Source organism: Ctenopharyngodon idella, chromosome 7 (assembly GCF_019924925.1).
Source record: "Ctenopharyngodon idella isolate HZGC_01 chromosome 7, HZGC01, whole genome shotgun sequence".
Lineage (NCBI taxonomy): Eukaryota > Metazoa > Chordata > Actinopteri > Cypriniformes > Xenocyprididae > Ctenopharyngodon > Ctenopharyngodon idella.
Genome location: NC_067226.1, coordinates 4,600,778 through 4,626,614, shown reverse-complemented (window position 1 = coordinate 4,626,614; position 25,837 = coordinate 4,600,778). Strand labels below are relative to the sequence as shown.

Sequence of the window (25,837 nt, the reverse complement as noted above, 5' to 3'; positions counted from 1 at the left end):
GTGTTGTCATACTGATGGATGGTGACTATCAGCTCTGTTTGGGACTGGTGGACTTCATTATGAACCAGAAACTTCTCCTGTCAAAACATGGCAGATGAATAAGTGTGTGAGAAAGAGAGAAAGATTACATTCTCTACCGCCGGAGAAAGACAACAACCAGCTTTCAAGCTGCTAAACAGGATGCTTAATAAATAGATCTAAACAATCCATTATTCACTCATTCTTTGTTCAGTGCTAACTGTTTACACAGTGTCATATTACAATAGCTCTTGTTGACTGACACAAAAAAGATTAATTGATGCCTGGCAGCAATGCAAATCAAAACCATAGCACGCAATTAAGATCAGGCTGCGCAAATGATTATGAATTAATGAAGAGGGGGCATTATTGAAAGATTAATAGTTGAAATAAGTTGCAGTTGTGGCTTCACAGTATTTATGGTCGATAGAAAGCATAAGTACAAGGCGAGTTCAAGCATGACCAAATGATTTCCCTCACATTATCAGCCATATGTCAGTGAGCTTGAGGAGGAGGACGAGGAAGGAGACAAAGAACAGACAGATGAAGGTAAAGACCTCAGAAGTTAATGAGCACAACACTCATCATGTAAACAAGCAACACAAAGTTGTCAAGACTCCAGCCACACTAGAATCTGCATCTATCCATGTGCCTTGCTTTGTTGTTATCTAGAATCACTGGAAAATTGGTATAGGCTACTGATAATTGGTACTGAATAAGTCTGCAGAATATTAAATAAATTGCTACAGTTTCAGGGATAAAATGACTAGTTGTTCTAAAAGCCTTGTGACTTATACTCTAATGAGTAGGGTGACCAGACGTCCCGTTTTTCCCGGGACAGTCCCGTATTTCAGCTCTATTTTTAGTGTCCTGACTTATTAAGAAAAAAATCATGTTTTGTCCCGTATTTCATCTTTCCTAAAATTTCGTTACAACTGGGTGATCATAGAACAAGTCAGAACAGCCCAATCAATTCAGTCGTAGAACAAAATTACCATCCAATCACAATTCGTTATCGATTAACTTGCAGTAGGTGAAGACAGGATAGGCAGAATCGCGCTAAATGACACACACCAGAAGCGCTCTCTACTTGCGCGCGATCAGTTTTCCTTGCGCCTGAATGGTCAAATGCACACACAGTTGTCAAAATGTCCACCGTGTGGAGTATCTCACGTAAATTATGTTATGGCTTAAGTGGACGTAATCAGGTGGGTGAAAACTGGATATGTGTCAGTATATTGAATTCGGTCTTAAAGGGACAGTAGCCTAATTAAAATTTTGTCTGTCATTAATGTTAATCAAACAACAAATGAGGTTAAATAAATGTATACATGGTAAATAAACCTACTGTATCTGAAAAACAAGTATATTTATTTTTTTCTCTTATCATATTTGTCGTATTGTTTGTAATTTGTAAAAGTCTTTTATATATATATATATATATATTGCCCACCCCTTGCTCACCCGTCCAGTTTTTCACCATGAGAAATCTGGTCACCCTACTAATAAGTCAAATCAAGATTTGAGGAGAAGGTTATCAGGTTATGACTTCAGTTCAGTTTCAGTCCGTTGCCTACTCAGAACTACATGGCTTCAGAAAGTGCAGCCTGAGGATGAGTAGATGCTGAAAGGTTTTTCATTTTTCATATACTGTACCAATATTGCATATACCAACTATATGAATAGGAATATTTTGTTGTAGATCTGTATTTAGGTTTTCCTGCAGCCTTACTAAAGGTGTTAGCGAAAGACTCCCAGGAAACAAATAAACTGACAGAATTTACCTTCACTGCACTAAAACTAGCTTAAATGAATCAGAAAATTCAGTGACCTCTTGTGACACTGAATTTTGAATTTTAAATTCAATTTAAAATCCATATACGGGTAGGTTTAGGGTTAGGAAATGCTAAATTCCTGATGGTTGTGTTGACTGATTTATGATAGTGAAGTTGTGAAGCTAATCAAAGTTACAATAAGAATCAACTTTAGCTTTTTACATGTATTAAAGCCTCTCAACTGTGTAGGAGAAACCCTCACCTTTAGTGTTTATTGGTGGACATTTTACCTGCAGTGGTTTTGAACTTAGACAACCTATTATTTCTATATTGGATGTCAGAGGGCAGTTTTCTGACATTATGCAGGCCAGAACCAACCTGTGTCTCCTGCATAAGCACCTCAGCTCAATCTGCAAGGTCACAGCTTTGACTATACATGCATTTCTTCATATACAAAAGGGACAAATTTGCCATTTTTCTTGCTTTTGTGGTGTATATACATACTCTGACCTAAATTCACTCGGTTTTGTGGCGGGGTGGACATAATGACACACATCAGCACTTATCCTCCTAGCCACATGAATAAAGATCTACATGGCAGGCCATTATTAAATCAAAATGTGGAAAGCGTCCAAAGTGTATACTAAGAGAGCAGAGATGCCATCTTCAATAGCTGTGCTCCTTTCTTCTCCATCTCTCTCTCCCTCTTTCCCCTGGTAGCGAGGCAGACACATTCATATGAGGAGTGCCGCCGTTCCTCCTAAAAGGCATTAATGTGGAGGCAGCCAGTGTCCCTCTGGTTGTGTGTCATTTGAGTTAATCACCATGAAAAAGACCACCCCACAGCAGGCCTTCCATTTACCCCAGCTCCTGTTTTCTGCCATGTCCCTGCTGAAAACAAGGCGCGCTTTCAGCGTTTAATGTGAGGATACAAGGCCCACCATTCCCTGCTCGATTCTCTTGACAGAGAAATAGTTTCCGCTGACACACACAGACCATGTCAGCTCAAATGCGCACAAAGAAACACAATACCCCTCTGCCTGTTTGATGGAATGGAACATCTCTGACAGTGAGACGGGCCCTGCTTTCTGAAAGCCCAGCTGATCATCAGGGAAAAGGAGCTGTGTAGTGCGGTGCTGGTGAAGGAGTACACAATATTACAATTATTATTCTCCCAGGATGTGGAGCAAGAATATTTAGCTCAAAAAGGTCAAACTGTGTTTTTCCACTAATGCTAAAAAAGTTCAAACTTAGATCACAACAAGCAAACAACAAACAAACAAGCACAAGAATTGGGTTTACAGTAATAAATTCACAAGGATAAAATTATTTTCACGTTTTGGCCCATAACCAATAATTGGCCAATATTACAATTCCATAGAAGTCTAATTAAATAAAAATAAAACAATAAAACTACACTGTAAATGCTACAAGTGAATTTAGGTATCAGAACAATGTACAGTAAGAAAATTAGATATTAATTTTAGTAGTGTTCTTTATTAGTGTTTTTAAAGACACACACACACAAAAAAAAATCTGTATTAATTGACTCACCCTCATGTCATTTCAAACCTGTGTGACGGAGTGTATTTTGCATTAAAAAAATTATATATTGAGAAATGTCTCACTGTTTTCTTTCTTTCATCCATACAATGGAAGTCAATGGTAATCAAAACTGTTGGCTGCCAGCATCCTTCAAAATATCGTCTTTTGTAATCCGCAGAAGAAGGTCAGTCACAGAGGGTTGAATTGACATGAGCATGAGTAAATGATGAGAGACTTTTCATTTTTGGGTTTACTATCCTTTTAACTTTGAGTGAGCATTAGATAATGACAACAGTAATCTAAATGTAAAAATAGGGTAAAATTAAATATCCAATATTGGTAAAAATATTTTAAAAATCTCTACTTAAACTCAATCAACATAAACTTAATCTTTGTATTTGATTTCAGACAAATAAATTGTATCTGTATATTATAAAAAAAATGTTTGGATGGTATAATCTGATTTTACAGAATCAAAAAACAAAAAAGAAAAAACTATTAATCACAAGATTATACTATTATAGAGAGATGCTACAGTTATGCTACTTTTATCACAATGCTGAAGGTGAGTAGAGAGTAAATGACAAACAGGCACTACTGACACAACACAGTGCAAAATAAAGTGCAAAAATATCTACAAAACAACAATGAAAAGGATGATTAAACCAACTACAAAGTATTCAATAGAGGGTGAAACAGACAGCCATTAGAGTACTGCTTTCTCAGTCCCTAACTGAATCAGTGCAGAGAAAACAAGGACCCAGACTATAGACCTATTCATCTATTCTGTGTTTTAGCTTTGCTGTGACGAACGTCCTCCCCAGCACCACACCATTGATCAAAATATAATAATAATAATAAAAAAAAATTGAAAATAGACAATGTTAACGTTATAAGAGTGACCCACAAATGCAATATACAATTTCCACACAAAATAAGAGTTGTTGATGGATCTCAGTTCTATATAATTTTGTATTGGCCCCTCATTTATAGACCATATGGGGAGAGAAAGAGAGAGAAAATAGTGCAATAAAAGCATGCATTGACCAGTTAATATCACGCTCGTGGCCTGAACCATGCTCTTGAGCATCTCAGATGTGTAGTGCTGATGCTGCAAGCAGCATGCGTGTCTAACACAAATATTTCATTACCAATTCATATCTCCAGTTGATCTCTCTCTCTCTCCAAATCACCACCAGATATAAATGACTTCCTCAAATGTTTTCCTCCATGTGTTATTTTGCCATTTATTTCCACTTCGGCGCTTATTTAAATGTTCGCCCCTCTCTCTTTCTCTCACTTATCTGCCATAGTGGTAAATAGGAGAATTCTTTACTTAATTCCATTAAGTTTGTGCTGCCGCTCCATCTCTATGCGCTATGAGCATCAGTATTGCAGCTCGGCCTGTCTCTTAGCAGTTCTGCATGGCTGCTCTGGGATAGAACATGACAGTTACATTAATGTCTCTATGTAAATTGCCCCCTGCACATGGACCAGCAGGCACAAAAAAAAAAACAAAAAAAAAAAAGAAGAAGAAGAAGAAGAAGAAGAAGAAGAAAAACGCAGAGGGGCATCCATTGCCCCCGTGACAGCAGAAATTACAACAACATTCATTGTGTGTCGGCCCAGAACGCCCGAGTCTATTATGGAATACGGCAATTTCACTGAGTCTCCATCTAGGCAGATGGACAGGCAGGGCCAGCGCAGTGGCTAAAAAGCAATGACAGCCAGTGATTCTCCCCCCTGCGGGCGCTCTCTCTTTAACAAAGCAATGAAAAATAGAGAAGATGGGGGAGGTTAGGCAACCTGGGCGCATCAATAGACAGTTTGTGGCATGTTTCAGTCAAAATGACACCTTGCTACCACAGTGTAAAAACTGATGTTTCCTGAGTTATCAACATGCTTCTATAAACCATGATTTACCCATGTACATGACAAAACATATATATATATATATATATATATATATATATATATATATATATATATATATATATATTTGAGAAAACATTATACATCCTTGTATAAAAACATTTCTATTAATCAAACATTTTTAGACAATACAAGACGCCAGTATTTTCATACACTTGAGTGTTTCTAAAGGCCTCAAGGAAAGAAGTATACACACTACCGTTCAAAAGTTTATGATCAGTATATTTTTTATGAGTACTTTTATTCAGAAAGGATGCATTATTATTTATTTTACTTTATTTTACCGGGAAGTCCCATTGAGATCGATGATCTCTTTTTCTAGAGAGACCTAGCCAATGAAGCAGCCATACAAACCCATCTTTCATACACTTTCTTTTCATACACAGGTTCAAGTGTACTACAAGTGCTAACTAAATACTTTTTTTTAAATACAGAGATAGTATGTTAAAAGCACATTTTAGTTCATATTCATGGTGTCTCAAAATAGCACAATTGAGTACACTTAGATGTTCTTAAGATTATCTTAAGAAGTACTAAAGAAGAATTTTTAGTATATTAAGTACAAAATTAGTGTGCAAAAAATACAAAAAGTACATTATGGAAGTGTACTTTTTTTCACCTGGGGTTTTAGAACTTTTACATCCAAGAATCCTGAAAAAAAAATTAATTACATTTTCCACAAAAATATCAAGCAGCATAACTGTTTTTAACATTCTCATGTGACGCTGAAGACTTGGGTAATGGCTGCTGAAAATTCAGCTTTGCCATCACAGCAATTAATGACAGTTTAAAATATAGTAAAATAGAAAACAGTTATTTTAAATTGTAACAATTGTTTCACAATATTACTGTTTTTACTGATCAAATAAATGCAGCCTTGGTGAACATGAGAGACTTCTTCACAAAAAAAAAAAATCTTATCAACCCCAAACTTTTTAAAGCAATTTTAAATCTTTGATCTTTTAATTAGGGTAAATTGTGATTGAGAAATAAGAAGACATACTGTTGTTACATTGTAAAGTAATGGCCATAGGACACAGCAGGTGATACGCATATGCATGTGTGCACAGTCATACACACACAGCAACAGACATTAGGAAAAGCTCAGCGACAAGCAAGGCCCAGGAGAACATATACCCTTTAATCTAGCCTAGGTCAGTTTAGTTTCCAATAGAGATCTCCATGAGGCATTCTCTCACGTGCTGACATATTGCTTTTAGTTGTCTATTTCAGGTCTTTTCCAAGGCCTTTTTGAACACCACCGTCACTGCAAGCCAAGTCTAAATTACATACAAGGAAAAGCCAAGGAAGGAAAAGCAATCACCACAGCTGGTCACCCCAAATTGTACAGAAAGCAAAGAAAAAACAAAGACAACAGAAACATGCTGGTTGAAATACTGACACCAGCTGTGCAATCTCAGAATAGAAACATAGAAATACACATACACACAAATCCAGCATGGCAGTAAATCATTGTTGAAGATGTGTACAAGTAGAAAAGAACTACAGAATAAAGGACATCATATCTCTTTGAAGTCATCTTCAATTCTAGTCCTGCTGATTAAGAGGGGCATAAAGCAACTGTTCCTGTCGGTGTAGTTTAGGTTTAGAGGTGTGAGGGGATGGATTCCTGCTTGTGCAGTCAGAGGTACACACACAATTCACTCACACTATAGTCTGCATCTGCAGATGCAAAAGCAGTAAAGAAATGAAAGAGAGCAATATTAAATGTTAAACTATTCTTTGTAATGCTAAACTCAAATTTACACCAGCCTGAAATGAGATATATGGCTAATACTTTTGCTCTCGGAACGACTTTATCAAGCAAACTTTTTTTTTTCCCCCAAATCCCTTTGACAAAATATTTTCTCGAAGTACTACATGAGACTTTAATTTTCAATAATTTAACAACATGTTCACAGTTTTCTGATGTCAGTTGTTGGTCACAATGCATGCAGGGAAACAAATAAAACATTATATCTTTTTAGTAAGCTTTTGCTTTGTTTGTTTCTATTTTAAATGACTTATTTACAGTATTGTGCTCTTTGTAGTTGTGATAGTGTCTCAGTCCACTTTATTTTCACACTGTTATTTTTTATGAACATAATTTTAATAATAATAATGATAATAATAACAACAACACTAACAATGTCTTTATATTATGATTTTTAACTCTAACAATAAAACTATGAAGACAATATATTGATTTTGTACTAGTGTACTTTAAAATAAAGCTTTAAACCTTCAATATTTTTTTTGGTGGTGCAGGGAGACCTTTAATCTGTGTTTAGCTGACAACAGTTTTTTTTTTTTTTACATTTGGGTTTATATGATTTATATAATTACAAAAGCCATATCGTAGTTTCAGTTTTATTTTGATTAATTGTGCAGCCCTATTAATTAGACATTTTAATGATTTTACTATTAAGTTTTCATCAATTCATGAGTGAAACCCTGCAGTTCCTTCACAAACCCTCATTTGGAAACACTGCTCTAATACATGGTGTCCACTAAACTGGAGAATTCTTTAAGTTTTAGTAATTTTTTAAAAATAATTTTAAACTATCCAGGTTTACCCATAATACCTGTAGGCCCGGTTTCACAGACAGAGCTTAGCCTAAGTTCAGGCCTTAGTTCAATTAGGATATTTAAGTAGCTTTTATAAATGTACCCTAAAAAAAAACATTACTGGTGTGCATCTTGAGACAAAACAATTGCACTGACATGTCAGTACAAGTTGCTTTCAGTTAAAATAACTCAAACATGCATTTAGTCTAGGACTAGCTTAAGCCTCGTATGTGAAACTGGGAGATCATTTTAAATGAATTACTTTGTCATTGATTTTTTTTTTTTTTTTTTTTTTTTTTAATGACAAAATTAATTTAACATGCCTGACAAAGTGGTGATGCATCAAATACCTCTGCAATATTTAGTTCTATATTCTTTTGCAGTGGACAAATGTGCAATTCTTAAAAATAGACAGTAATAATAATATGAATAATAATACTAAAAAAGGGAATTATTATAATCTTATATTTCTTAATATATCTTGTTTTAGAGTAAAAAGAAACATTTAAAAAAAATGTGATTTAAAGACCCCCTGTGATGAAAATTAAGTTTTTAATGTTGTTAATATGTCTATGTGGTGTTTCTAATATGCTTTAACCCTCTGGGGTCTGAGGCTGATTTGGGGTACTGTAATATGTGAGCAACAAGTATGTACAAACCATGAGCAAATTCATCAGTTTTACCATTACTAAATATTTTCTCCTTAAAACTGCATTGTACAACCCGAATTCTGGAAAAGTTGGGACAGTTTTTTAAATTTGAATAAAATGAAAACTAAAAGACTTTCAAATCAAATGAGCCAATATTTATTCACAATAGAACATAGATAACATAACAAATGTTTAAACAGAGAAATTTTACACTTTTATCCACTAAATGAAAAAGCAAGAAATTTTTAAAAGATTCAACTGGGAGAACATCTAACAACTAATTACGTTAATTGATATCAGGTCTGTAACATGATTAGCTATGAAAGGGATGTCTTAGAGAGGCAGAGTCTCTCAGAAGTAAAGATGGGCAGAGCTGTGAAAAAGTGCGTAAAAAGATTGTGGAATACTTTAAAAACAATGTTCCTCAACGTCAAATTGCAAAGGCTTTGCAAATCTCATCATCTACAGTACATAATATTATCAAAAGATTCAGAGAAACTGGAGAAATCTCTGTGCATAAGGGACAAGGCTGAAGACCTTTATTGGATGCCCGTGGTCTTCGGGCCCTCAGACGACACTGCATCACTCATCGGCAGTATTGTGTCAATGACATTACTAAATGGGCCTAGGAATACTTCCAGAAACCACTGCCGGTAAACACAATCTGCCGTGCCATCTGCAGATGCCAACTAAAGCTCTATCATGCAGAAAGGAAGCCATATGTGAACATGGTCCAGAAGCGTTGTTGTGTCCTGTGGGCCAAGGCTCATTTAAAATGGACTGTTTCAAAGTGGAAAAGTGTTCTATGGGCAGACGAGTCCAAATTTGACATTCTTGTTGGAAATCACAGACGCCATGTCCTCCGGGCTAAAGAGGAGGGAGACCTTCGAGTTTTTTATCTGTGTTCAGTTCAAAAGCCAGCATCTCTGATGGTATGAGGGTGCATAACTGCATACGGTATGGGCAGCTTGCATGATTTGGAAGGCACTATGAATGCTGAAAGGTATATATAGGTTTCAGAGCTATATATGCTCACCTCCAGATGACGTCTATTTCAGGGAAGCCCTTGTGTATTTCAGCAGGACAATGCAAAACCATATACTGCAGCTATTACAACAGCATGACTTCGTGGTATAAGAGTCCAGGTGCTGAACTGGCCTGCCTGCAGTCCAGATCTTTCACCTATAGATAACATTTGGTGCATCATTAAACGAAAGATGACCACGAACTCTTCAGCAGCTGGAAACTTATATCAGGCAAGAATGGGACCAAATTCCAACACCAAAACTCCAGAAACTCATAACCTCGATGCCCAGATATCTTCAAACTGTTTTGAAAAGAGGAGGAAATGCTACACCATGGTTTGAAACTGCTCCTGAAACTGCCTCATCACAAACTCTTAACCAATCCCGTCAACATGCACAGACGGGCTTTTCTCCACTGACCTATGATGTTGAAGATGTTTCTAAGGAAGCTGATTTTTAGAAGGCAGCTGTCTGACTCTGAGATTGCGAACAGGAACATGGTTAGTGTAACATAACATCAGCAACACATTATTAGCTGTTTGATAATGTATTCAAGCCAAAGGCTAATCATATCAATTACTGTTATGCGTCTGACATTGTGCAATACATAAAATGCATTACCATTCTGACATCAAAATGAACAACCCTGTATATTTTGCTCTTCCTCTTCTTCTTCTGAATCAGTTTCTGGTTCAAACATATATGGCTAAATTAAACCAATATTTCCATTTGCTATTTTGTAGCATTTTGCTACAGTTGACCGAGTGAATCGAGCCATAGACTGTAAAAAAAGATGGACGACGCACCTTCACTCTCTTCTGTTGTAGTAACTGAAGCCACCAGTGTACCAATATGAGGCTGACATCTTGAGTCTTGAGTCTGCGCATAGTGAACTTGGAGCCAGAGTCTGCGCAGTAGTGAGCACGAAGTGGAGCCGCAATATCAAGGTCCTGCCCAAACTCAGAACAACTCATTATGTCGGTTTGAAATAAACAGTTATGGAAATGTAGAAATTAAAGCTAAATCTCCAATCTCCTCGCGAAGATCCAGAAAAAAGTCAGTTGTCGCCTCAGTGACTACTTCACTCAGAGAAGCTGTCAATCTCAGCTGTCAATCATGACGTCTCACCCCCATTTTTATAGCATCAAATAACTAACTAAAACCAAACACCAAACACCAGCATGATAAAAACTGCCTAAAATGACAGAAACCGTCTTTAAAAATGTTTAAAGTGTAATTTGATTGTTTAGTTTGTCTCACGTCCCAATACATTTCATGGAGACCTATACTGCTTCCAGCCACCTGGGGGCGATTCAGACGCTTTGGCTTTACTTTTCAGGACTGGATTGAGTGGAGGTGGGCGGGGACTAATTTGCATATTCATAGATCCGCATATACTAAATGAAGCGAGGCGTAGAGTTACATTCAAGCTATTTTAAGGCATGAAGAAATAATTTTCACAGGAAATGTTTAAATATGTCATTTTGATTATCAAACATGTTTTAAGGGATAAAATGCAGGGGGACTTTGATAATTAATGCATCAAAGAGTTAAACAGGTATTTTACATTCAAATAAAATTATCCAAATATATACTCAGAAAGTGTTCAAAACCTTTGGTAAACACAGCCAGACTGTGTCTATGACTGGAAATAAATGGTGCAGGACCCAAGGTGGAATCCCGCAACTGTAAACTTCAAAGTGTGTGAAGTGTGTATCTACAGACAGAAAGGCTCTGAATGATTTGTGGTAAGAGACAAAGCAGAGACAACATACAGCATTCAGAGTGAGGTGGAGGTCTCACAGAAGGGGATTTCTGCAGAGGGGAACGCTCAGGTTTTGAAGTTTGGGAGCATTCCCAGCATGAAAGCACAGTTAACTTGAAGAACAAGAAAGAATCACATTAGGCTATGTCCTGAAGCCATGTGACCAGCATGTGACTACCCCCAGCACTGTGGGCAGTCCCCCTCACACTTGTTATGAGACTGCAGACATACAGTATCAGACAGAAAAAGTGGATACCTGGAGGCCAATGACACGTCGGCAACGTGTGTATGTGTTTGTGTGTTGCTGCTACAGTAGTGTCACTCATCAGAGAGATGTGTTCTTAAGAAGTAGTGTGCATTCCCTCAGGGCAGACAGAACTGTAGCGCAGCTCTTTTCACACACTGAGGCTCTGTTCCAATTTCACAGTGAGCTGCCTTGCTGTCTGCTGACTACATAAGCAACTACATTCTGAAGGTGAACCTTGTGACTGATATGGCACTTTCTCCTTTCCAAAGCGCTTTCGCTCCCGTGGCCCCCATGAACTGTGCTCTCCATGATGACGAGGAAGTTTCAGCAAAAGAAAAACTGATTTCTAGCCCTTGCATTAGCTTCACTACTAGATATATTTATGGAGATCAGAAATAAAAACCCGCCCTGTACAGCTATGATCAGCTGTTTGGCTGAGCTTTCGATGTTGTTATGGAAAGGCCGAAGCTGATCGGTTGGTCCTTGCCACATGACCTGCGGTGCGCTTGCGGCATTCTGAAAAGTTGAGATGTTGCATCTCGCTGTGGCATAGGCACCGCATGCACGTCGCGACTGCGTCACTTCTATTATGAGCGCGCTTGCCTAAATTACAGTAAAAGCACTCGGGCAAGTCGCGAGCGTCGATTTAAACCACCGAAACACATCCGATGCTACCAATAAACATTACCGATGCTCAAACGGCATCTTAGACAAATGTGGCTCAGCTGTGTGAGCAGAAGCGCTGCCAGGTGTCTGGCAAGAAATAGAATAGTGTACAAATGTATTCAGGGATTGCATTTGTTCAGTACAGTGTTGTTCAGTGCAAGATTTTGATGTTATTTAAGCTAAAATAAAGTAAGCAAAAATATTTGCACTAACTTAAAAACTAATACTGTATATAACAATGATAGAGACACTGCTATTTACATTTTTTGTTAAGTATGACAAAAATATTTTAGTAATGAAATTTGAAGTAAATGAGAAATAAAAGGAAATTAAATTTTCAGAAATGTTGTGCTTTCTTGTGCTTGAATGTTAAAATGGCCCTCCTATGAGGTGTCAATCACAGCAATGGCCCCCAGCCAATTTGATTTTCAGACCCCTGCTCTAGACAAATGGAATTTAGTTTTTGGCTAACGTATTATAATAATACATGTATTGTAAACTGTACAATTTTTCTATAATTTTCATTATGGACTAAACTGTAAAATAAATAGTATTTATAATCAGCATGCTTTAAAATGATTTTGGAACAGAGACACTATGTTCAATAGAAACAACAGGAGTTAAATCAAAACAATCTCAAGTCTATGTGCTATTTTCACGTATTCAGCCACAACATCAGCACCAGACCCTACAGCTCCACCCATTTGTTAACTCTCAGCTGAATACTAACCTGCTGCACCTGTTCACGCTCGATAAGGACTCTGATATATACTCACCTGTCTCTACACATCCTTTATCTGGTCTCGTCACTCACTACAGTGTGTTTGGACTTACCTGGCTGCTTACCTGTTGGATACTTACTTTCTTCGATCCTCTTCATCTGCCTCGCTTCACCAAGTGACATTATCCCACGGATTGCATCGACGTATTCTCTGCCTGTAAAAGACCATAGAACTTTGTTTACCAGCTAAGTGGTGACTGTTGTTATTCTCTGCTTTAAACTGCTCACCTGAATCATCTACTGTGTTTTCACATGCTAATAAAGAACCAGTGTCTGTGATCCTGTTGTCTCCTCTCCTGTTTATGACAGAAGACCAGACCAAGACACATCTAAAATGGAATCTGGAGCTTCATTTCCACCAACCTCCGAATCCATTTGCCGAACTGGTTCATTCACTCCGTCAGTCACTACTACCAACAGTCACCACTTCTTCATCCGATACCCACGCCAGTCCAATGGCCCATCCAGCAACATAAGCAGATGTGGCAGCGGATTATGGAACAAGGCGGAGCTGATAACTGCTTATAGGCAAGGTCTTCCACCCCGTTATGGCTACAGATGGCGATCTATGGTGACGCCATGGGGCTTGGGAACTTAATTCAGCACTCAATTTGAGTATTTCAACATCTTACCGCCTGCCATCTTGAGCCAGTTCCGCTGCAATCTATGGCCGTCATGCCACCATCGAAGCGAAAAGGAAGGATGTACTGTATATTTATTGATTTTTCCAAAGCCTTTGATAGTATCCAGCATAGTCTCTTGTATTTTACTCTCATTAAGAATGGTATTGGTGGAAAGGTTTTTAGTGTATTGAAATCTATGTATTCTAAACTTAAATCATGTGTGAAAGGAACTGATGGTTTAACAAATTATTTTAGCTGTAGCATTGGCGTACGACGGGGCTGCATGTTGAGTCCACTTTTGTTTATTCTTTTCCTAAATGACTATATAACAATGTTAAAGGAAAATTGTAAAGGTAAAGGTATTCAGATTGAAAGTATCACAGAAGTACAGACCTTGTTATACGCTGAAGTTATGGCTAATGTATCAGATACAGTTGGAGGGTTACAGAAAGAAGCTGAACAGCTGGAAATATTTTGTAGCCTTTACGGAATGAGAGTGAATCTGAGTAAAACAAAAGTGGGGGCTCTTTAAATAAGGATGAAAAATGGTATTTTTCTGGTCAACAGATTGAAGTGGTTAATTGTTACAAATATTTGGGCATGTGGTTTACACCCAGATTGTCATGGTGGAAAGCCCGACAACACTTAGCAAGCCAAGGTAAGAAGGCAATGCTTTCTTTACTAAAGTTTGTTCGTAAGTATACAATTGGATGTAACCAAGCCTTTTATTTGTCTGACCACATGGTAGCACCCATATTATATTATGGAGCTGAGATATGGGGCTTTGAAACAGTAGAGTGTATTGAAAATGTTCAGTTATCTTTTTGTAAAAAACTCCTTAATATCAGCACAAGTGTGAGCAATGTAGCTGTCTTGGGAGATCTGGGTTGATTTGTATTGTCCATTACTTATATGAAAAGATGTATCATGTATTGGATAAAATCAGTGTCTATGTCTAATCATCGTTATCCAAGAAAATGTTATAATATGCTTTTTTCATTTAGATGAAGTAGGTAGAAAAACATGGGTCTCCTGCATTAGAGTTTTGTTGAATTTTTACGTTTTTTCTAGTATTTGGGAGGCTCAAAGTGTAGGGGATATAAGAACATTTACATCTATTTTGAATCAACGATTGAGAGAAAAAGCACATGATGCATGGTACACATCAATTTTAGAAAATAAGAAATTGAGTATATATTCACAATGCAAGTCCTTGATGGTACAAGAGAGCTACATTGCATCTGTGTATAATACACAGCTGGTACGATCATTGTTATTGTTTAGATGCTCAGGTCATCATTTGGCTATAGAAACAGGTAGATGGAGTAACACACCTGTGGCAGAGAGAATTTGCGATTACTGTAAGTTAACTTCGAATTCTTCGGTGATAGAAGATGAGAAACATTTCCTGTATGATTGTTCTTTGTATGTGGAATTGTGTAAGAAATATTTGGGTGATCTTGCTCTTGTTGGTGATGTTTGTATTGATGTGTCACATGTATGTAATTTTGAGTATGCATGGAGATTGGCATTGTATATATATCATGGAATGAAGAAATGAGTATCTGTTATGCTATTGTGATTCTGTGGAACTATGGGCCGAGAGGCCATGTATTCCTGAAATAAACTTGATTGATTGATTGATGCAACCATCATTGCCTCCAGCACCAGTTAATGAACGTATGCAAGTTGACTCATTCCAACTATCCCAAGCAGAATGCCAATGTCGTATTAACAATCACCTCTGTCTGTGTTGTGGCTCTGAGGGTGTGGCACATCTTCTCCCAAGGTGCCCGGTGCGTCCTCCTCGTCCAGCGGTGAGTACTATTCAGATTCCTCCTATGATTGCTATCTTAACTCATACAACAATATCAGTGACTACCACCCATCATTCTGTTACAGCTCAGGCCCTCATTGACTCTGATTCTGCAAGCAATTTCATATCAAGAGGACTCCTCAAACGCTTCTACCTCAAGAAGACCCCCTGTCAGCAGAACCTAAACATCCACTCTATTGCACCCCCACTCTCGCACTCTGTGTTGGCTGCATTCACAAGGAGGAGATCTCTTTTCTGGTGCTGGATGGCTCTACCACATCCTGGGAAGCCCATGGATGCAGACTTACAAGTACATCAAAGAGGCTCTCTGTCAAGGATTCATCCATCTGTCTACTTCCTCTGCTGCTTCCAGCTTCTTCTTCATGGCTAAGAAGGACGGCTTAAGGCCCTGCATAGACTATCATGCCCTGAATGAACAAACCATCAAATTCCGCTATCCACTTCCCCTGGTCCCGGCTGCCTTGGAACAGCTGAGGGGAGCTTGTGTGTTCACGAAGCTGGACTTGTGTAGCATGTACAGTATAACCTCATATGGATATGGAAGAGTGATGAATGGAAAACCACCTTCTTAAAACCATCAGGCCACTACGAATATTGGGTTATGCCATATGGGTTGGCCAACTCACCTTCCATATTCCAGGGATTCATGAATGCGGTGCGTCGGGAGTTTCTCCATCGTTTCGTCATTATCTACATTGATGGCATCCTAATCTACTTCTGGAACCTGGCCGAACAGCGCCATTAATGTTACGCAGGTCCTGCAAAAGCTCAGAGAACATCAGCTCTAGGGTTGGGAATCAAAAATCAATTCCAATTTGGAAATTGGATACTTAAGGTCAGGAATCAGATACTTGTTATAAAATAAACATTTTGATTCCAAGTGGCATTATCCCACGGATTGCTAATAAAGAACCAGTGTATGTGATTCTGTTGTCTCCTCTCCTGTTTATGACAGCTATATTCCTCCCCCCCCTATATTCCTCCCCCCAAAATGGTTGAGAACATAAACAAACAAACAAACAAACAACACAGTGCTGGTATCATAAGAGGGCCAGACTGATTTGCCGCATTAACAGCGCATGCAAAAAGGGGTGGTGACTGAGGGGCTCTATTAGCCTGCCCTCAAAACAAAAAGAGAGAGAGAGAGAGCAAGACATACAACAACAGAAACAATCCAAGACAATATTCCTGTAGGCCTCAGCCATCAGTCAAAATGATGAATGTGAGTAACTAAACTGTGGACATAGATCTGCAGGTCTAGCGTGGTCCCACTGACATCGCATTTAATTATAACGCATGTCTAATTGAAAACCCCCTGGAAAAAGGCGGGATATTGTCGTCTCTCTCCCTCTCTCTACGCCCGTGGCAGGCCACGGAAAGTTAATTAATTAGGAGGCACCTCCTCCCTCCTTTATCTTGAGTTACTATCAGCCCTGCCTCACTGAGCTGATGAGATTTTCAGCCAGCTTTTCATCTTGTGGAAGAAAAAAACAGAATGGCGTGAGGAGAGTGTTATCAAATGAGCTGTTGAAGCAGCCAGTGAATATGTCATTGACTGTGACTGCTCCCGGAGTGAATGGTGATTTATCCACATGACTCCCGTCATGCTAACTGTGTGTGTGTGTGTGTGTGTGTGTGCGTGCATGCCTGTCAGATCTGGTGGACCTCTTTCCCCCTTCATTCATTGCACCCACATGCATATTAAAACCATTCTGCTCTCAAATTAGCCCTCTGCAACCCAGCCAGCAACCCTGAACATGAACTAGCATCTTCTAGATAAAGAGGATCAATACTTTATAGTCGTGAAGAAGACTGTCATATGTTGAGCATGACTTTGGAGGCAAGATGCCCTTCTTAATAAACTCGGATGATAGCACAATAACTTGAAAAGAAAAAGGAAGACTCCACAAACTATGCTTTTAAGCTTGTATGTGTTGAAAGCCAAGTAAACAGGATTTGTGAAACACTGACAGGCGCCCACTGATCCCTTCAGTACTGACTGCAGATGAGACACTTTAAAGATGTTTATATTTATCCATCTTCTGTACGTCTGTGTGTGTCTGTGTGAATTAATAATGTGAGTATCAGGCCACCAAAGAGTTTCTGTCTTTTCATGATGGGGTGTCTGACAACAAGGCAAACTACTTCCTCCACCACCAATGACATCCTTGTTGGTAGAACTGGGACCAGAGCAGGTGGCTACAACGGACCAGGGTGTGTTTTTAAGTGTGTGAGTGTCTCTTACTCTGCCATAGAGGTAATTAGTGAACCCCTGAACCTGTGGAACTCTGTTGAAAGGCTGCCAGCAGCTAGTCAGCGGTAAATCAAGAACCTCAATGCCAAATCAAAAGAAATCAGTTGATCTCTGCATAAACATGAGATCGGAGACACACCAGGCGGCATCTGCCTGCTCTGACACCCCCGTCCCATCAAATCACCCGCTTCAACACCCCACCCGCCCCAGACACACACACAGACACAGACCATCCTTTATATACTGAGCAGAAGTCATCTAATGCTCATCTCACCTATAGACTTACACTGAACGCTTTGGCTGCTTTTACCTGATTCATGCGGGAGAAAGAATTGCGTATCTTTAAAATTCATTTAAAAAATATTTATAATTATTATAACTAAACTGATCAATACACCTTTAGGGGTGAGCTGGGATAACACTTTTTTTTGTTTTGCCCATTTATTTAGAAAATGTTTAGTCTAAACCTTTTAATAAATTCTGCCTCAAACAGTTATATTAGTTAAGTGGTTATATTAGTGTCAACTATATTAATAAACAATTAAACAATTAAAATAAAAGTATAAAAAGGCCATGCTAGGGGCATCAGATTTTATGTAAACAACACCAAGCAAGACAATTATTAATTGTTATTGTTATTAATTAATTCTTGAAATTAATCTAAAAAATATTACATTTTGAAACCTATACCACACTTGCTCAAGAACACAACTCAGATACCCTTTAGCCACTAGCATATCAGCGATTGTGATAGCTCAGTAATTAGCATTTTGAGAAATCATCATCATCTTATTTCAACATTCCCACTATGACTAAAGCGAACAGGTATGCATCATTATCACCTCTTAGGTGTAGAATTAAACATTTTTCTAAAGACACTCGCTCATTTAAACATGGAGACAACGGCACTGGGTAATTCATGACATATCAGGTACGAGGAAAACATTTTATTATAATTAGATGCTAATTAGCAAGATAAAAACAGTATGGGGATCTCAGTTGAATCCCGATAATGAAAATGACCAGAAAATAATGTCATACTACAGCGTGTCCTACAAAGTCCTTAAGGGTCCAGGTGATTTTAATAAACACAAAGCAGCCAGACTGTATTGTATTATGGTTTGAGTGAGTGAACAGGCATGCCTCAATTCTTTTCTCCCCGAGCTCTAATTGGCCCAGTCAACAGCAGCCTGGCCACATCAGCATTATATACTCAGACACATCCATTTGTTTAACAACCTTGAGCGTTTGAAGAAGACAGATGAAAGGGGAGTCTTGGACAACTGCATTAGAGCCTACCGACCACAAAAGAAATACCCTGCTTCATTAAAATGATAATACGGCGAAAAGACCACAGCCCACGTGTGTACTCTCTGAAGTACACAAAGCCTTGTATTAGCCTGCACAGCTACAGTAGTTCCCCCTCTTCCCAATCAAATCGAACTGTCATCTAAGGAGACAGGTCATTTACATTCATGATAAAATGATCTTGCATTTTTTATTTGTCTTGGAAATTAAAGACTTACTTAATCATTGTGGAAGGAAGTGGGGGTCCGGGCGACGTAGTCATGTGTTTCTGATTGCATTAGGACTGATGTGGCGTGGCGTGATGGATATTTAATAGTTAAGCTGTCCCTCTGTATCATGTCACAGGCCCCTGATGCACCCGATGCTCCGCAGTATGCCGGCGGTTGCAGGATGGCTTTAATTATTAGGCTGATCATGGGAGTAGGTCTGGAAGAGAAGGAAAAGAGAGAGCCCATCATGGAAAGCATCTCTAAGGTGAACCACACTTGTGACTTAACACTTGATATTGGTGTCAGAAATTAACTTTTAACCCATAAAAATGTCTCAGTGGGTTCCACTGTTGTTTTGGACCTCAACATGTTCCAAAATATTAAGTTCCTCACAAAAAAAATAAATTATGTAAAAAATATTTTTTGAGAATTGCACATATACACAAACTATTGTTTAGTTAGTAGTTAGTAAGATTTTAGTAGTAAGATTTTTTTTTTGGAAGAAATGCTTTTATTCAGCAAGGATGCATTAAATTGATCAAAACTGACAGCGAATACATTTGTTACAAAATGCTTTTCTTTTGAACTTTTTTTTTTTCATCAAAGAATCTTGAAAAAAGTATCACAGATCAAAGTACCACGTTGTTAAATATTTTTTAAAAATGATTATTTCTTGAACACCATTTAAAATTATTTCTGAAGGATCATGTGACACTAAAGTCTGGAGTAATGGCTGCTGATTTTGGAAGCATTTTTGCCCCAAGCTCCTGTGAATTTATCCATTGCATAGAAAGTGGCACTAGTGTGGCGGCTTTGGAAGTTACAATCAGTTACAAAGAAGTCAAAAAGTCTAATAAAACGTCCTGCGGGAAGTACAAAAATCAGTAGGTATTACACATAATACTGTGAAACATAAATAATATTTACAAAGTTTTTTTTTAACATATATTTGTAGACCACCTCATTCTCCCCAAATGTGGTGAAACACAATGGCCGCTTTATGAGTTAATAGTAAGAATGAAGGGCTGCTCTCGCAAAGGCGTTTTTTTTCCTCTGCCGCCTGAAACAGATGATGGGCCATCTGCTAGAGGACAATGCTAATCACAGGGCGGCGTGCAACGCTGGTGTGGATGAATGGCCAGGCTGGGCTCTCACATGTCGAGTGGCTCGTCCCACAATGCCGAGCGCCGGTCTGCCAAGTCCAGTCCTCTGCTCTGGCCCTGCCTCTTTCCTGTACCCACGCTCCCGCCAGACAGCCACCACACACATGCCGTTTCCTGTCAATTCAGGAAGTTTTTGGTTGTGGTCCCACTGATCCCACTGACACAAATGGGTAACAACATGGATGTTTAGTCATTTCCTACTTCCTCGTAGAAGTTACGGGTCAATGACTATTCTCTAAATGATCACTGATGGGTTACATCTGCATACTTTGAGAGGTTTTGTTTTGTTTGGATTTCATGCCGTTTTTCCCCCATATCTCATCTGGTCTTGAAGAATTGACTGGTTGATGTGTCAATTCAACTCAATTATCACAGTTATTATCTTAGAGAAGCCACTCTCACAGTTTTAGAAAAGAGCAATATTTCACACCACGCTAAGCGGATACAGAAGCCAGGCATCCCAAACACAGTCAGTTAACGTTAAATGGAGTATTACATTCTTCATCCGTCGATATTTCATGGGTGGGCCCCTTCACAACCGACACGATCACCCCTCCAACCACCTCCACTACAAATATAGCCTGCAAAAATCAAACAGCCATCCTCTTTCTCAGCATTAACATTTACAACACCAGGAAATTGGTCTTTAATTCCTTTATCCTCTGAAAATGTGGGAAGCTAATCAGGCCTTACACATTTTTACGAGAGAATAAAAGCCAGTGCCAGGTTTGAGTACTGCGTTGTGTTGGGTGCAGAACGCTGGTCCTGTCCTCATGTTCACGATGCTTTCCAGCTGTGGCACGATTGAAGAAACAACATGAATTAGGCTTTTACCCAAGGCTGTTGCTTCCAGTTATGCTCGTGTTGCTATTGTAGTGCACGTTAAAACAGATGTGATTCTGTAACTGTGGTGTCCCCGTTCCTGTCTGATTAGGTGTGTCCATTTAAAATGCCACAGCTGTGGCATTATGAGTGTATTTACAATGATGGATATACAATACCACAAAGCAGAAATGATAGGGAATGCTGGTGATAAACTGAAAAAGGTCTAGCAATTTACAGCTTGTTAAAAAAATCTGGAGTGTTTGTGGAGGAAGCCAGATTGTAATGGCCCTCTGTCTCCATTTTGGGCCTGACGCTTTGTCTTAAACTCTCGACTATTGTTTACTCTGGATGGGAAACCTTGCAGAAAAACACAAGTAACAGGCTTAAGATGAGTTTGCTTACATTTTTAATTTAAAAGATACACTTTGTGCACTGTAGCAGTTAAAAAGCCCAGTACCTGCGTGACTCGTCATATAGGGTAAATTCAGGGTGATTGAGACAATTTTTTCCATTAAGATGACTTGAAAAACTGTCCCAATCAACCTGAATTCACCCTATATGACAAGTCACACAGGTACTGGGCTACTCCACAGTGGTTGTCATCCCGCTCGGTCTAAAATAGTCCAAATATAAACACTTACTATAGGCGTACTGATTCAGGATAAGACAAAAACATGAAGATTGGAAGATGGATTCATGATGTACTCACTCATTATATACATTTTGTAAATTCTGAACAAAAATACGTTACATAGTGTACCTTTAACATCATTATAAATCAATAAACTAGAACATAATTTCATGCATAACGCTTTTTTTACATGAAGTCATTCAAACTGTAAAAGTCCTAGCTAACTGTTGTAAGCCTTCTGCCTTACACGTTCAGACAAATTACAATTAATATATTAATTTTTCTTTCAGCATGGTTTTAGCTATTTAAAACTTTCATGCAGGGAGTATCTCTTTCTGTTCCTTTCTGCCATGGCACTTCATTCTGATGTACCAGGGCTTATCAAAGCGGATTCCATGTAGAAAATAAAAGCCCAGACAACTGCATTACTGTCCGACCTGTCAGGTTCTTTAAATATATGCTCAATCCTTGCTGCCAAGCCCTTAAAAGCAGTGCTGGCAGAGAAAGCGAACTGGGAGTGACAAAAGCACGTCGTTTGGGGGGGCTGTGATTTTAGTTGAGGAGAATGGACTTTTAAATGTATTTTTATACATTCACAAGGAGTTCATTCTGTTCCCCATGAATCAATAATAAGCAGTGTGCCACAGACCCGGGATACAATTATCCACCCCGAAGAAGCTCACCTGTCACAATGATGTCTAAAGAACTGAATACGCTGTCAGGTGTAATGGCGTTTATTTTGCTGTTCCCACAGAACCAGGGCCTGTAGCAGCTCTAACATGGCAGCTTCTTAGGATTCATGCTCAGGCCTAAGAGAACATGACTCTGTATATATACACTACACATACAGAGCCATACTGAAGCAATGCAGAATCCATTACTACAGGAGGTTCCAGCTCCTTACTGTTTCTGATAATCATTGTTTTAAAGGAACAAATTTAGAAAAAAGAAATGCATTTCCAGTGCCAAACAGGGTTATTATTGTTAACTAAAACTATTCAAACATTTCTATTAATTGAAATAAATCTGAAAAAAAGTTATCTGAAATAAGTTTAAGTTGAAGCACTAATATTATTAATGGGAAACAAATAAAAACTAAAACTAAAATAAAATAAAAATAAATTAAACCTAAATAGCCATATAAAAAACAAAACCACATAACGAAATTACTAAATTAAAATGAACATGAAAACAAAAAACATAAAAATAATAGCTAATTAAAAATATTAATAAAATGATTATAAAATTAAAATAACACTTGTGCCAAATGATGAAATAATTTCAATAATAAATATAAAACAATTCTTGCAAAACGAGTGTTTACATGTTACAGAGACTTAATGAGTTTTGGCAGTCTTTTCAGAGACGGCATAAACATAATTCTATAATTGGCCATAATTATGAACTAAACAACAATACTGAACAAACAAACAAAAATAATAATAATAATAATAATAATTAATTAATATTTAAATTTCATTCATTAATAATAATAAAATGCTACTGACCAAACACTATTCTTTAAAAACAAACTGTCATATTAACAACCAGTCAGTAACCACTTATTCAGGTGCTGCTGAATAATAATTAGTGCAGGAAACTCTTCCCGGATATATTACTATGCGGTTCGGTCCACATCGGAGAAAAAAAATCAATGTGCAAGAACAGTTACCAGAACCAAACATTATTTATTAAAAAAAAAAAGGGGTAATGGTTCCCTAGACTACTTATTCATTGCACAATGTTTCTTTTTCTAAAAAGGTGACTTTTGAAATTACAACTAAATAAATTCATGTCAGCCACTTGAAATGAACAGAATAATTATTTGTTGGTGTGTCTTGGTGGGCACACTTCCCTAACAGCTATGATAGCAGTATGTACACAGTTGTAATGTTACACTGTTGTTGTTGTTGTTGTTTTTTTTTAATGCAAGCCATCTGTTTATGAAACAAACTTCAGTACATTCAAAACCGAACATGTTATGCACTAAAAGGCTTGACTCCATCCATTTGGCCCACGAGGAGTAGCTCTTTAGTGAGCAGCTCTGTTATGATGAGTACTGGGGAGGATCCTAATAGGGCAGTAAATATTTGGTGGAGGCCAATGGAAGTGGATCCAACCGAATCTCTGACTAGTTCACAGCAGATGTTTGCATGTTGTGCCTTCTGGAACAGACGGCATCTCTCTCTTTATTTCACTACTTTGTAATTTGAATGGTAACCTGACTACTTGATTGCCATCACTAAATAGAAACAAGTAAGAGAGGGTGCTCAGAGAAACTATATGACACAAAAACTTTTAGCATAGTGGATCTCTTCATTTACAACATGCGGCCTGAATCCATCTCACACTAGGACTACTGACAGAGAACAAAACTGAACAGCATTAATGAAGATGTATATTCGCACAGTGTTAATTTTACAGCTTATAAAATTCCGGACAGCAATCAAATATTACAAATACTGAAAGGATATAGATGTAGTAAGTATCAATATGATACTGAAAATTCTCACAATCATTCAAAACAAATTGTTTTATACCCACTGTCAGTGGTCTTTAGTGAACATCAGCACACTCAAGTTAAAATGATTCCAGGTATTGCTTTGACTCACTGCCTCTGGAAATATTTTAAAGAGATTTCAATATACTGTAATACAATTATATAAATTTTTCACACAGAATCTGAAAACTAATCCAAACACAGTGTTGATTGACAGACTGTCTTGATAGCAAAGCTAAATTCAATCACTGGAATTGAACGCTATAATCGCTCTAATTAACATGTGCAGTGACATTTGAATGCTTACATTTTCTTGGGCTGCTGTACATGTGCAGTTGCGTGGGCTTATTTGTATTGTAAACAGACTGTTCAAGAAGAGACCAGACATAATTAAAATCCCTGATGGCGGGATGTTAAAAAACATACGTGTTGCAAATTGCGGCCCATCTGCTGCAGTGCATGGCTTTATGAGCACGACGCATTGCTCAGTGGTGGGTCAGGGATGGTGCAAACTGATTGATGACAGCGGAAGACCAGGCCACTCCCATTACCATGTAGACTTCAGAGAGAGAGTGTGTGAAGGGAGGATTTAAAAGATGACAGCACTGGGTTGTCAAAATTAATTTAACGGGTAACCATTCAAAAATCAAAGCTAGTAGTTAGGTCATATTATTAGCATAATGCATTTTCAGGCTATTTTCCTAACATGAATATTCCCCTAAGATGATAGAAATGACACAGCAAAACATTAATACCACTAAAAAGTATGGTAACATTTAAAAAAAAAAAAAAAAAAATTGATTGACATAATTACCAAACTGAAATTTCACATGATCTAAACATTTATTTATTTATTTTTTGCATTTTTCTCATATTGTACAATACAAACATAAACTGTCTGAAATATTTTTATAAAATGACCCAAATTGCATAAAAATATATTCTGAATGATACTAAAATAAAGTACTTTATGTATATAAATCATCAATTGAATATAAAAGCACAAAAACGGCCAATCTAGGACATATATCTATCATGGAAAACACTCTGCAGTGGTCGCACCACATGATATTTTCAAATTAAGTCAAAATTTACAGGCACAGAATTGGCCACCTAAATAAAACAAGCTAGCTTCCCACAAAAGGTCACTATGAAATTTGTAATAAAAGTATATATTTGCAGATGTCACATGTCACCCTGTAATCTGAGTCATATGTTTTTTTTTCCAAAGCTTCTTAATTATTGGAACAACTATTTTGAGACTATGTCCAAAATATTTAAAACCAAGGTTGATGTCTGCCCTAATACTGCAATCTTTGGGGTTCCTAAAATTTGGACTCGGTTTACCTCTAAACAGTTAGATGTACTTGCTTTTACATCTCTATTGGCTAGACGACGGATTTTATTTCTTTGGAGGTCCACCAAGCCACAGGGTTTTTCACAGTGGCTTGTAGATGTTATGTAATTTGTGAAGCTGGAAAAGATAAGATGCTCTCGGTATCCCTGTTATGGGTC

The 25,837-nt window shown here is 37.9% G+C and overlaps 1 protein-coding gene across 2 annotated transcripts in view; it reads right to left on the bottom strand.

Annotated features, from left to right (window-relative positions):
- Positions 1-25,837, bottom strand: part of LOC127515288 (vitamin D 25-hydroxylase) — a 140,395-nt gene that overhangs the window by 81,216 nt on the left and 33,342 nt on the right. For both annotated transcript variants that reach the window (XM_051898769.1, XM_051898771.1), the window contains exon 2: positions 19,213-19,420. The gene's annotated coding sequence lies outside the window, so the exon portion shown is untranslated. The remainder of the gene's footprint in view (positions 1-19,212; positions 19,421-25,837) is intronic.